The sequence below is a fragment of the Elaeis guineensis genome, chromosome 11 (assembly GCF_000442705.2).
Source record: "Elaeis guineensis isolate ETL-2024a chromosome 11, EG11, whole genome shotgun sequence".
Taxonomy (NCBI): domain Eukaryota; kingdom Viridiplantae; phylum Streptophyta; class Magnoliopsida; order Arecales; family Arecaceae; genus Elaeis; species Elaeis guineensis.
This window is the reverse complement of record NC_026003.2, coordinates 16,004,315-16,016,908: the sequence shown is the minus strand read 5'-3', so window position 1 is coordinate 16,016,908 and position 12,594 is coordinate 16,004,315.

Here is a 12,594-nt window from a genome sequence, read left to right as displayed (position 1 = left end):
ACCATTAAAGAAATTGAGAAGAAAGGACAAAACCCAGAGGAGCGAAAAAGGTCTAAATATACCTCGACCAAAGAGATGAAAGAGGGCAGCCAAGAAAGACCTACCTGAAGGGAAGAAGAAAACAACGAGAGCCACTCCTACATAGCTCTTAAGAACACCACCAAAAGGAAAAATCGTCAGTGGAGCGAACTCGACATAATGATGAATTGAGAGGTGCCGGAAGGAAAAAGAACATTGCTAGATGACGTAAAAAGGAAGGAAAGCTGGCACCCCTTTATAGCTGAAAAAAGATGGATCCAGAAGATCACGAATCATGGCCCTCGAACAAACAACCTACACATAGCTTCTCCCCATCAATTGGCTTCGTACCGTTAGTTGCACAAAATTAATACATCCAGTCTGAAAATATGCCCTTCGAAATTTAAAATTGAAGCTCCATAGTTTAGCCGTAGCTAACTACCTAGGTTCCACATATTTGCCCCTGACACCATATGCACCCCAGCCTTGGACTCTCCATATCCTCGGTGTCAGGAATAGGCAATACTCTCATCGCCCGATCAGAGCTCGGACTTGAGAGTAGGGGGTATGTGTTGACGAAAAATCTATACGGCCCATGGATGTGAAGAGGCCCAAGGCCCAGAACGGCTAGGCCCAATTTTGGAGAGCATAGAACTAGGCCCGGCTCATAGTCGCCCCTTGTGCCCATGCCTGACTCCCAGATGGCCAGATCCGAGAGGAGGCGGACATCGAGGACCCATTGACAGAACTTGATGGATTCTTTCCAAAGTCATAGCAAACCCCCAGACGCTCGATCTACCATAATTTGACTTCCAGAGATGTCTGCCAAAGGACAGGCTGACGAAGCATCCCTTCATGAGCTGAAGTCTCTTTTTGAGCAATCCTCGATGGCAACTAGATCCCACACTTTATGTCCTTCTTTCAGAAGACTACCTACAAACTACTCTGATGGCCCACCGGACACCACCACATGACCTTGGACTCATCTCGACGACCTAGGCATGCAGATCATTTGAATCACTCGCATACGACTTGATGGGATCCTAATAAACTTTCAGAACGTGGCGGATAGGATCCCCGATGAAATCCCAACAAACTCGCAGAACGTGACGGATAGGATACCCTGATAGGCCGCTATGATATGGCTATGCATCATGGCAGACACCTATGACTAACAACCTGAACGACGAACAGACCACAGGAGGCTTAGCCCAACAGTCTACGGACTGGAACCTAACAACCTCTAGGCTCCAGCTATTAAGAAGGCAAAAAAGAGGATCCTAAGATAAGCCATCACTCTGCCTCTCACGTTCTTTCTTTTATTGAACAGATACTGACTTGAGCATCTGAAGGTCTCCATTGGAGCCACCTATAGTCGAGGATTTCTTGCAGGTTCTCCTTGAGCGGATCGATCTCAGCCATTTCAACCTCTTTTGACGTCGATCGATATCTCGCACCAACACTTATCATGAGAAATCTGCAATATTTAGACTCTAAATGCATACTTGAAAGATAGAATCAAATCAAAAAATAAGAAAGATTCAAATCTCCAGAATGCTAGGACATTCAAATGCTAGGACAGGATGCTGGGACATCCGATTCTTATCCATCAGCTGCTAGAGAGGACGTATAGAAATAAAAGGAAGATGAGATGGACGATGAGGAGGATCTTACATGATTTTCTTTCTATATGTATGTAATTTTGATACTTGTAAAGTAGTATAAATTTATAAAATTATATAATTTATATTTTTAATATAATATAATTAATTTTATATTTATGATTGTGTTAAATAATTATTATTTTATTTATAATAAATTTTAAAAATATTATTACTTGTTAATGTGATTAAAATAAATTTTAAAATATTTAATTATAAATTTTTTTAAAAAAATAAAAAATATTAGCGATGACAGTATCGATAATAATAGCCATTGTTAATAATTTTTTAATATTTTAATTAAAAAAATTAAATTATTCGTGATGGCTTTTTGTTGCTAATACCATTGCTAATTGCTGCTATTAGCAATGATGAATTTTCCATCGCTAATAATGATAATTAGCGACGAGATTATTTTCGTCGAATTTTTAACGACGATAAAACAATTATCAGCCATGGTAATTAGCTATCGCTAATAGTCTATTTTTTTGTAGTGCATATCCTACATGTTCAAAATTAGTCTTGAAGCTTGTGTTTTCAAACTTAATTATATTAACCTTTTCAATTTTCATCACTAAAAATCTCCTGATCTATTTTTTAACTTTTTTTGGTATATGAGAATTGATGTGTAGTTGTATTAGTTTATGGATCTCATCACAAAAGAATAATTTTAATTTCAAAAAATTCCTTCATTCGATCTAATTGAGCCAAAAGAGAAAAAGGAAAGTCAATGGAATTGAGTCATCCCATTCACATTTGGACAATGTCCTAAAAAAGAAGTCTTTAGAAACATTCCATTCTGCTTGGTACTAAAATCCAGGTTATCTCTCCACTGCATAAAATAATATAGAAATCATTTGCAATATAAAATTTTTCTTTTTCGGTGTATGAACAATCAGACTCTATAAATAACTAGTTGGCAAATTATTTGCAACTTGCGGGAGGTTGCTAGCATCTAGACTTACCACCTAGGCTATATGTAACCCATTTCAATGGACACGACTTTAATGATATTTTAAGAAAATAACTTTTTTGTCAACTTGATTTTGCAAGTGTTATACCTACACACCTTGCACTAGGCTGACATCAGATCGAATATGAAAGAGATATCAGTATATCCATATCCATATTTATTTTTTCTTATGAATACAAATATGGATATGGATGTTAGATAGACATAAAAAATTTATATTCATATTTATTTTAAATAGATATAGATACCAATCAAATATTGAAAAGATAGATATAAATATAGATATAAATCAGATAATTAAACCTTATGACCATAGAATCGAAGATATTATGAAGTAGATAGTAAACCAAACCTCTAGACTATTAATATGATTATATATTTCTTTTAAAAGTTAATGTATGCTATATAAAATTAAATAAAATTACAAATAGAATCAGATATTTGGATATAGATTGAATAGTTATCTATCTATATCCTTATCCATTTTTCTTTGACAGATATAGATACAGATATAGATATTAGTTAGATGCTTGAATTTTCGTCAATATCTGAATAGATTCGGATATGAAAATAGATCTAGGTGGATACCATTCGATCCACTTTCACCCCTACCTTGCATTTTAAAAAGGTCCACTTAAGTTCTTTAGTTTAATTTCTTTTTCAATCTACCGATCTTGTCCATTTCCTCCATGACACTATCAATGGCTTATGTAGGAAAAGGGGTCTTTTGTGACATCGTTTTGTCCATGCATCCTGGAAGTGTTGAAAAATTTTTAAGAATGTGTAAATTTCATGGTTAAATTTTTGGGAGTGTACTTTATCAACTCATTAGTCAATATAATTATGGCCATATAATGTTCTTATGGTAGGTTCCAAATACTACATTTAATACCTATGGAGTTGGCTTCAAATACTACATTTAACCACTATAGAATATATCAAAAATTACCATATTTAACCCATGCTGAGTAGATTTAAAGTGATTGAGACATGAAATGATCAAATGCTAATACATTACCCCCATCGATAGGTCCAATATATAGTCAGACTAAGATTTTAATCAAAATACAAAAAATGCAATTATTTTATCAATAATATTGCATCTTATTTTGCAATATACAAATAGTTCGACAATTTACAAATCCACAAATTATACATAAATATATAGAATTCAAATAAATAATGTCATGATTTTCCAAATAAATATTTCAAATGATTCCCAAAACATAATTCCAAAAGTTTCCAACAATTTAATTATTTTTCATTATTATGGCAATAACTCAAGATTATGGAAAATACTCTGATGTCATGGATATTTAAGAGTTCAATATAACACAATAATTTCCTTTCCTACCCAATCCAATTCACAGGTATAGAAAGCAGACTATACAATTTTCAAATATTTAACTATAATTATTATAAGATATATTTTCAAAAATATATCTTATTTAAAATTACTCTAACTAGGTAGAGGTTATTTACCTTCTAACCCAACATCTTGCAAATTTTAGATTACCTTAAAATCAACCTAAAACAAGGTAATTGAGAATTTAATATTAGCTTTATATCTATCCACCCCTTTTACATACATGAATATTCGTTCTATATATCCAGTTCCCACGTCTATAACACTATTAGCCGATCCAATAAAACATTTGCTTCTCACCTACTGGAATATGTCAAAATTATCAAATTTTAAAATTAATAAATACACTCATCTCACTTCTAATATGCAAGATTTTAGGAGCTAATCATGTCTAAGTAGTGCAATAATTAATGCAAACTCAAGCTTTATAATCTGACTTATTGTCTAGGCATATGTAACAAAGAGAGATTTCCCATACATCCCTTATGAAATAATATTTAAAAATTTTTAATTCCAAAGAAAAATGTTACTAGTACAATTTCATCAAAAGTCTTGCTAATACTCTATTCTGTCCTTTCCTATCTATCCAGCCACTTCAATGATTTTATTAATCAATTAAATATCCCATAAAAATTCTCAAATTTTTAAGGTTTATTGTCAGATAAGTTAAAAAAAGCACAAGAAAAGAAAATCAAAGAGCATTCCAATTTTTAGGGCCGAATACATAGAGATAAACTAGTAATATTGCCGTGAGATTGGCTCCCATTGGCTAGAATATTCTAATGGCTCGCTCATCAAAGAAGTGAAATAGTGGATGGCAAGGGACAGTGCGAGTTTGGGTATGCAAAAAATCGACTGAACCTCGAACCTAACCAAATCAATTTTTTCAGATTAGTTTATATCAACTTTTTTATAATTCAGTTTGATGTTAGATTGAGCAAGTCTTGAGTTGAAAAAAATTGGTTCTATTTGGGTTTGAGTTGTCAATAAATCAATTCAAATCAATCCAAGCCGGCTTGACACATATATTTTTGTGTGTGCTTCAATTTTTTTTCTTGTATTTTCTTTTATATACAAAATAGAATTTTTATGCCTAGACTTAGCCCATCCCATTTAGTCCAGTTTATTGATTATCAATCTTATATAAAATAAAATGTTTATATTTAGAATTTGCCCAGTTTATTAAGCCTGACCTATTGAACATCAACCTAATAAACTGAACTGCATCAATTCAAAATTCTCAGATCATTTCAAGTGATTTTTATAGATGATCAGTTCTGGTTTCAGTTTTAGACAACCGGTTTAAATTAGTTCAATTTCAGGTATATATCCAAACTGAGCCGGCCCAACCCGGTCCATTACATCCTCAAGTGTGAGCTCCTCAAGATTCAGCGATTGCCATTTTTCAAATGACTCCGCATAAAACCATTTCTAAAAGGAGTTTCTCCTTAAAATTTTAAATGGTCAACATAGAAGAAGCTGGAAAGCAACAATGTTTATATATTAAGATTAAAAGGTTAAAAGGTCATTCCCGTTTGTGCTTTGCTCTGTTTGTGGTCTCTTTTGTTTTAACCTTTGAGTTCTGCAATAGATGGCAAGACCCACCAACTAGTTGATTAAAGTGATCATTCATGGAGTTCTTCTTGACTGTAGCTATATTTCATGGAGGAGTGTAGAACAGAAACGCCACCCCATGAAAGTAAGCAGTCTTACATTCCTACCAAGCATGGATTGGTTCCAGATAGACTGTTCTCTGAAATTAGAGCCTACTCGAGAAACCAAACAAAACATGCTATTTAGCGCCCAGCTTCCAAGATGGCTGCCACTTCTAAGGCTGATGACGGCAGCTGCTATTGAAAGATGACAAGGCTTCTACCATCATATTGCTTTAGATTCTAGCTAAGCTCCTTTGGTTAGAAATAGAAGATGCATTTATATGGTTATGCAGAATGCAACGTGATGGAGTTGCTTCAGCAGTGGTGGTCTCAAAGGTGGCTTAGCTACAATCAGCAGGTGGCGATTAGATTGAAAAATTAACTAGTTATCAACCAACTATTGAGTTCTGCGTGATGTTGTGAGAGAGTCTGATTGGTCACTTGCCACTCGTAGAAAAACGAGGCAATATTTGGGTAGCTTATTGTTGGAATTAACTAATCAAAAGAACTTAATTAGATAAAGAAAATTATTTATGTAGGAAATTGCTAGTAAGAACCATAAAAAGGATTTATAATTAGGACAAAATGCTGCCACCTAAAGAAAGTTATTTGCTGGAAATAGCTTCTCCGTGATAACAGATAGCAATTAGTCGAAGACCCACGCATTGTGCAAGACCAGATGTATGAAAATAATTTTTCAAATATTATTATTTTATTTTTCAGATATTACTGTATTCTTATTATTATTCAAATTATTATTAATAATAAATTAATATTTTAAAAATAATAATAATATTATTATTTTTAAAAAAATAATATTTTTAAAATAATATTTTATTATTATTTTTTTGAAATTAATTTTTTAAAAATAATATGTTATTATACAAATAATATTTTTAAATTAATAATAAAATTATTTTTAAAATAATATTTTAAATAAATATCTTTTTATTATTATTTTAAAATTAATATTTTTTATTTTACTTCAAATTATTATTAATAATAAAATAATAATACTTTTTTATTTTTTTCTCTCTCTAAATTTTTTTTTTCTTTTTCCTCCCTCCTGTCACCTCCGCCTCCACAGCGTGAGACTAGGTTACAGCCATCCGCACCGACCCATCGCGGCCTTGCCTCATCGCCGTCTGCACTGGATGCTCGAAAATAATTTTTTTGATGTTGTTGTGTTCTTATTATTATTTAAATTATTATTAATAATAAATTATTTTTAAAAATAATATATTTATTATTATTAATAGTATTTTCAAAATAATATTTTAAAAATAATATTTTTATTATTATTTTAAAATTAATATTTTTTTTCTGCTTTAAATTATTATTAATAATAAAATAATAATATCTGTCCTGTCGCCCTCCCCTCCTATTCTCTCCCTCAGCCCTGGCGAACCTGAGCCCTTGCGACTCCACGTGAGTGCCGGCGACCACCCCTCCCCTCCTCCAACTCTAATGCCACCAATCTGGTCTCGCTCCACCACCATCTGTGGTGCACCCAGCTTTGCGCGATCACCAAACCCCCTTCCTCCTTCAACTCCGATGCCACCAACCCCCTCCCCTCCCCTCCGCAGCCTCGCCTCGTTGCCGTCCCCTCCTGTTCCCTCTCTGGTCTTGACGAATCCAAGCCCTTGTGGCTCTGCACGAGCACCGGTGACCGCCCCTCTCCTCTCCCGGATTCGATGCCACCAATCTTCCTCCCCTCCCCTTTTCTCCCCAGCTCCAACACCACCAATCCCCCTCACCTCCCCTCCCGGCCTTGGCCGCAGGCGGTCGCTTGTACTCGCATGATCGCTGGCTTGGAGCGACTGAATAGGGAAGCTTGGATGGTGGCTGGGGTTCGTCGGTGCTCGCACAGAGCCGTGGGGCCTTGGATCACGATGTTTTGTAGGGAGCTTCCTTAAATTAGTGAAGTTTTCAATGCTTTTCTGTCCAGGTGGCACAACCAAACTTATTTGAGAAGCTGAGTTGGCAATACTCCAAAGCTCCTCTACAAAGTATTGTTATATATATATATATACGACGAGATTTTGTTAGGATTCTCAGCTTATTGAAAACTTCTACAATGACCGCAATAGTTTTTACACCAATTTCTTTATCGAATTAGTGCTCCTAGCCCAGGTTTAGGTTTCTTTCCAGCGTGAAGGCACCGTAACAATATAGGGTTTTAGTAGGGAATGGCCCTAAAAGTCCGTTATAATCACCATAACTAATACTTATCTACAATATTTATCTCTTGACACTAAAAATGTATAGCAGCAAAATGATTATCCCCACATGTAAACTTTTAAGGGTCCGTTTTTTCTGTACAAGGTATACATAATTTTTAAAAGAATCATTTTTCCAGTTTACATTTAAACTATATTTAGATGCAAATACTATTTTGCCACTACGGAACTTCTTACTTAAACTCTTGTTTTCTGTGGTCAGGTCTGATATATCCTACAGGATATCTTGCTTAATTTTTCTTAATCATATGTATTATGTGATATCCTAACCGTTAAAGCAATCAAAAGATCTGCACAGATCAGCACAAAACAAAAAAAAATGAATTTGAGAGAAGACTAACAGAGTCTTCTTTCCGAACGACTCCTAAATGGAGTCGGATATCCTCCATGGGAGGAGTGGAACTCCTCCCCTCGGGCCCTATTTAAAAAGGAGGGGTGTTCCCTCCTCCTCCCATCAAGATTGGAGTCTCAAATTGATGAGAACCGTCAAAAATTTTTTACGGAGGCCTTCCATCATGTTAATCAAAAATCACAGTCATGCTTCGTCGGAAAAACCAGGCAAGAATCTAAGACTTTTAGATTGATATTTTTCCTAAATTTTTCAACCATCAAAGTCTTGATTCCAACTGACAATCGCCGTATTTCTCCTAGGATAAATTGAGCTCTATTTTTTCTTTGACTTTTGCACTTTTTTATGGTTTTTTGATGTCGGCAGTCACCATCGATTGTCAGTATGGACCTCTTGGGCTGCGCCATAGCATCCTCAATAGCCACTGACAACCATCGTGCTGGCTGTGACCTATGATCCGGAGAACAAACGGGACCACGAAGTCCCCATTTTGACAAAAAACCGACAGAAAAAAAAGAGAAGAAGAAAAAAAGAAAAGAAAAAAAAAAAAAAGAAAAAAAGAGAAGAAAAGAAGAAAAAAGAGAAAAGAGAGATATTCTCTCTCTTCCCTCTCTCCCTTCTCTTTTCCTAGATGTCCACTTTCTCACCCTAAAAAGTTTGAGTTTCTCTCTCTACTCTCTCTAAAAAGATTTCACTTTCTCTCTCTGTAAGTTTCTCTCTCCAATGGTGTCTTTCTTTTAGAATTTTCTGAACCTTAGAAAGATCCTCTAGTTTTAATATATCTTAATGAATGGATTTTGATCGTTGACTATTAGATAGTTGTCAGTTCCCATCTTGATCAGACTGAGTATTATAAGAATTCATTATCGACTATATCATAGCATCATATCTTGATCTTTGATTTATAGTGGATCGATTTCATATCCTAAATTAAACCGACAGGATATCGGGTGCTATTATGTAGTTAGCCACCCTATGAGATTTAAGATTTTTATTTAAAAAATAATTATGATTAAAGTTTTGATAAGAGTATGATTTTGGATATAAGGTTTTGAATGATAAATGTCTAAAGTTATGTGGATTCATTGAAGCACATATAATGAAGTAATGATATACTTTTCTAGATTTTTCATTAATATAATATTATTTTAAATATCAAATAAATTATTAATCGATTTATATGTGATGTATGAATCTCATAAAAATATATTTTGAATAGAAATTGATATGATATTGTCATAATTATTTACTAATTTGAAATCATATATGCTTATTTTGATTTGATTATGAAATATGTATTACTCTATGAAAAGAATTTTGATACAAATCGATTTTGAACTCTAAGTCTGGCTATGTTCTGAATTCTGCTAATTAGGAATTATGTATTAGCACTCTGAGCTCATGATTTTATTTTCGACCCCATCACAGGATATAAATGTGGTATTTTGATTTGACCACAGGATTTAAGTATGGTATTCTGGTCCCGTCATAGGATATAAATATGATGTTCTGGTCCGATCATAGGATATAATTGTGGTCATAATTAAAGATTAATAAGTTAAGTGAAATTTATTTTGAATCAAATTTTTGAATATCTATTTCGAAGTCAGATATATGATTATGTATATAAATATTTAAAAGATACTGATACTATTGAATTCATATTTTAAAAATAAATTTGATCATATTTGTGTACTGATTTATGATAAATTGTATTTTGATATTTGTAATCATATTATCACATGAATTATCTAGTCAAGATAATCATTGCTTACTGACTGTCTAGCTCATTACTCTATATTTTATTATTTTTGATAAATTTAGAGATTTAGCTTAACTCAAAGATTCGATATGGAGAGTGAACTAGAGGTAGATATTGATATTTTATTTTAGATTAGAATTTTTAAAATTTGATATAAAATCATAAATTTTTTTTGTAAGATATTTGATTTAGTTATTTAAAATAAAATTAAATATTAATTATTTAAATTTTATTCGTTATTACTTTATGATATCGTGACAAGCTGCTTTACATGCTTGTAGAAAAAGTTCTTCATAGATATGTGGTAGTTCATAACTTTCAACTCGTGATCTCAGATTGGGGGCATGACAATTAAAATGATATCAAAGCATAAGTGGATGAATAATGACATGGAGAATCAAACTTGAGTATAGGTGGGTAGACATTAGGGATATTGGGATAATAATTTATATTAATTATGATATAACTTAAAATTTATATTTGATACAAGTACATTGATGGATTTGAATCATAGTACGCGACGAAAGTGTAGTAATCTAATTATTTTTTAACAAATCAGAATAGTAATTTGATTTGAAAGATATTATGATAAAAGCTCTGATTTTAAAAAATAATCTAAATTTTTGAGGATTAAGTAAGAAAATTTTGAGGATAAAATTTTTTTTAGGATGGAAGAATGTGAAATCTCAGCCATTAAAGCAATCAAAAGATCTACACAGATCTTAAAGTAGCACAAAAATAAAAAAAAAGAATTTGAGAGAAGACTCTATTAAGGAGTCTTCTTCTTCCCGAACAACTCCTAAACAGAGTCAGAAATCCTCCACTGTGGAGCTCCTCCCCTCCAGCCTTATTTAAAGGAGATGGATCTTCCCTCATCCTCCCATCAAGATTCGAGCTCAAATCGATGAGAATCATCAAAAATTCTTCATGGAGGCCTTTCATTGTGTTCATCGAAAATCGTAGCTATGCATTATCGAAAAAGTTAGACAAGAATATGAGACTTTTAGATTGATCTTTTTCCTAAATTTTCTAACTATCAAAGTCTTGATTTCGATTGCAATCATCAATTTCTCCTAGGATAAATCGAGCCCTATTTTTTTATTTGACTTATATCTTTTTTTTAATTTTTCGATGCTAACAATCACGATCGATTGTCAGTCTAGACTTCTTGAGCTGCACCATCGTAATGCCAACAACCACCAATGATCAATGTGCTGGCTGTGGCCTCCAATCTGAAGAACAAATGGGACTATAAGGTCCCCAATTTTGACAAAAACCCACAGGAAAAAGAAAAGGAGAAGAAGAAGAAAAAAAAAGAAAAAAAAAAGAAAGAAAAGAAAAAAATACAAAAAGAGAAAAGTGAGATATTCTTTCTCTTCCCTCTCTCCCTTCTCTCTTCCTACACATCCACTTTTTCTCTAGATAGTCTGAGTTTCTCTCTTTATTTCTCTCTTTAGAAAAAATCTTATTTTCTCTCTCTATAAATTTCTCTCTCCAAAGATGTCGCTCTTTTAGAATTTTTTGGACCGTAGAAAGATCTTTTAGTCTTGATAGATCATAATGAACAGATCTTGATCGTTGATTGTTAGACAATTGTTGGTCCAACCTTGATCGAATTGAGCATCACAAGATTTCATCATCGATTACATCATAACATCCTATCTTGATCCTTGATTTATAGTGGATTGATTTAATGCCCTAAATTAGACCGACAGAATGTTGGGTGCTACCGCATAGCTAGCCATCCTGTGAGCATTTAGGATTTTTATTTTAAAATAAATATGATTAAAGTTTGATAAAAATATGATTTTGGATATTAGGTTTTGAAAGGCAAATTCTGAAGTTATGTGGATTAGTTGGAGCACATGTAAAGTAAATAAGAATATCCTTCTCTAGATTTTTATTTATATAATATTATTTTGAATATCGAATAAATTATTAATTGATTTGTATGTGATTTATGAATCTCATAAAAATATGTTTTAAATGAAAATTGATATGAAATCGTCATAACTATTTAATGATTTGAAATTGTATATACGTATTTTGATTTGATTATTAAATATATGTTACTCTGTGAAAAGAATTTTGATACGAAATAATTTTGGACTCTCAGTTTGGCTATGTTTTAAATCTTATCAATTAGAGTTATGCATTAGCACTCTGAACTCATGATTCTATTTCCGGCCCCATCATAGGATATAAGTATGCTATTCTGATTTAATCATAGGATATAAGTGTGGTATTTCGATTCTATCAAAGGATATAAGTATAGTATTCTAGCCTGACCATAGCATATAAGTGTGGTCATGGTTAAAAATTGATGAGTTAAGTAGAATTTATTTTGAATCAATTTTTGAATACGATCGATTTCGAAATCAAATATATGATTATGTACATGAATATTTAAAAGATATCATAATATTGAATTCATATTTTGAAAATGAATTTGATTATATTTGTACACTGATTTATGATAAATTGTATTTTGATTTTTCTAACTATATTATCACATGAATTATCTAGTCAAGGTAACCATTACTTACTAGGCTGTCTAACTCATTACTCTA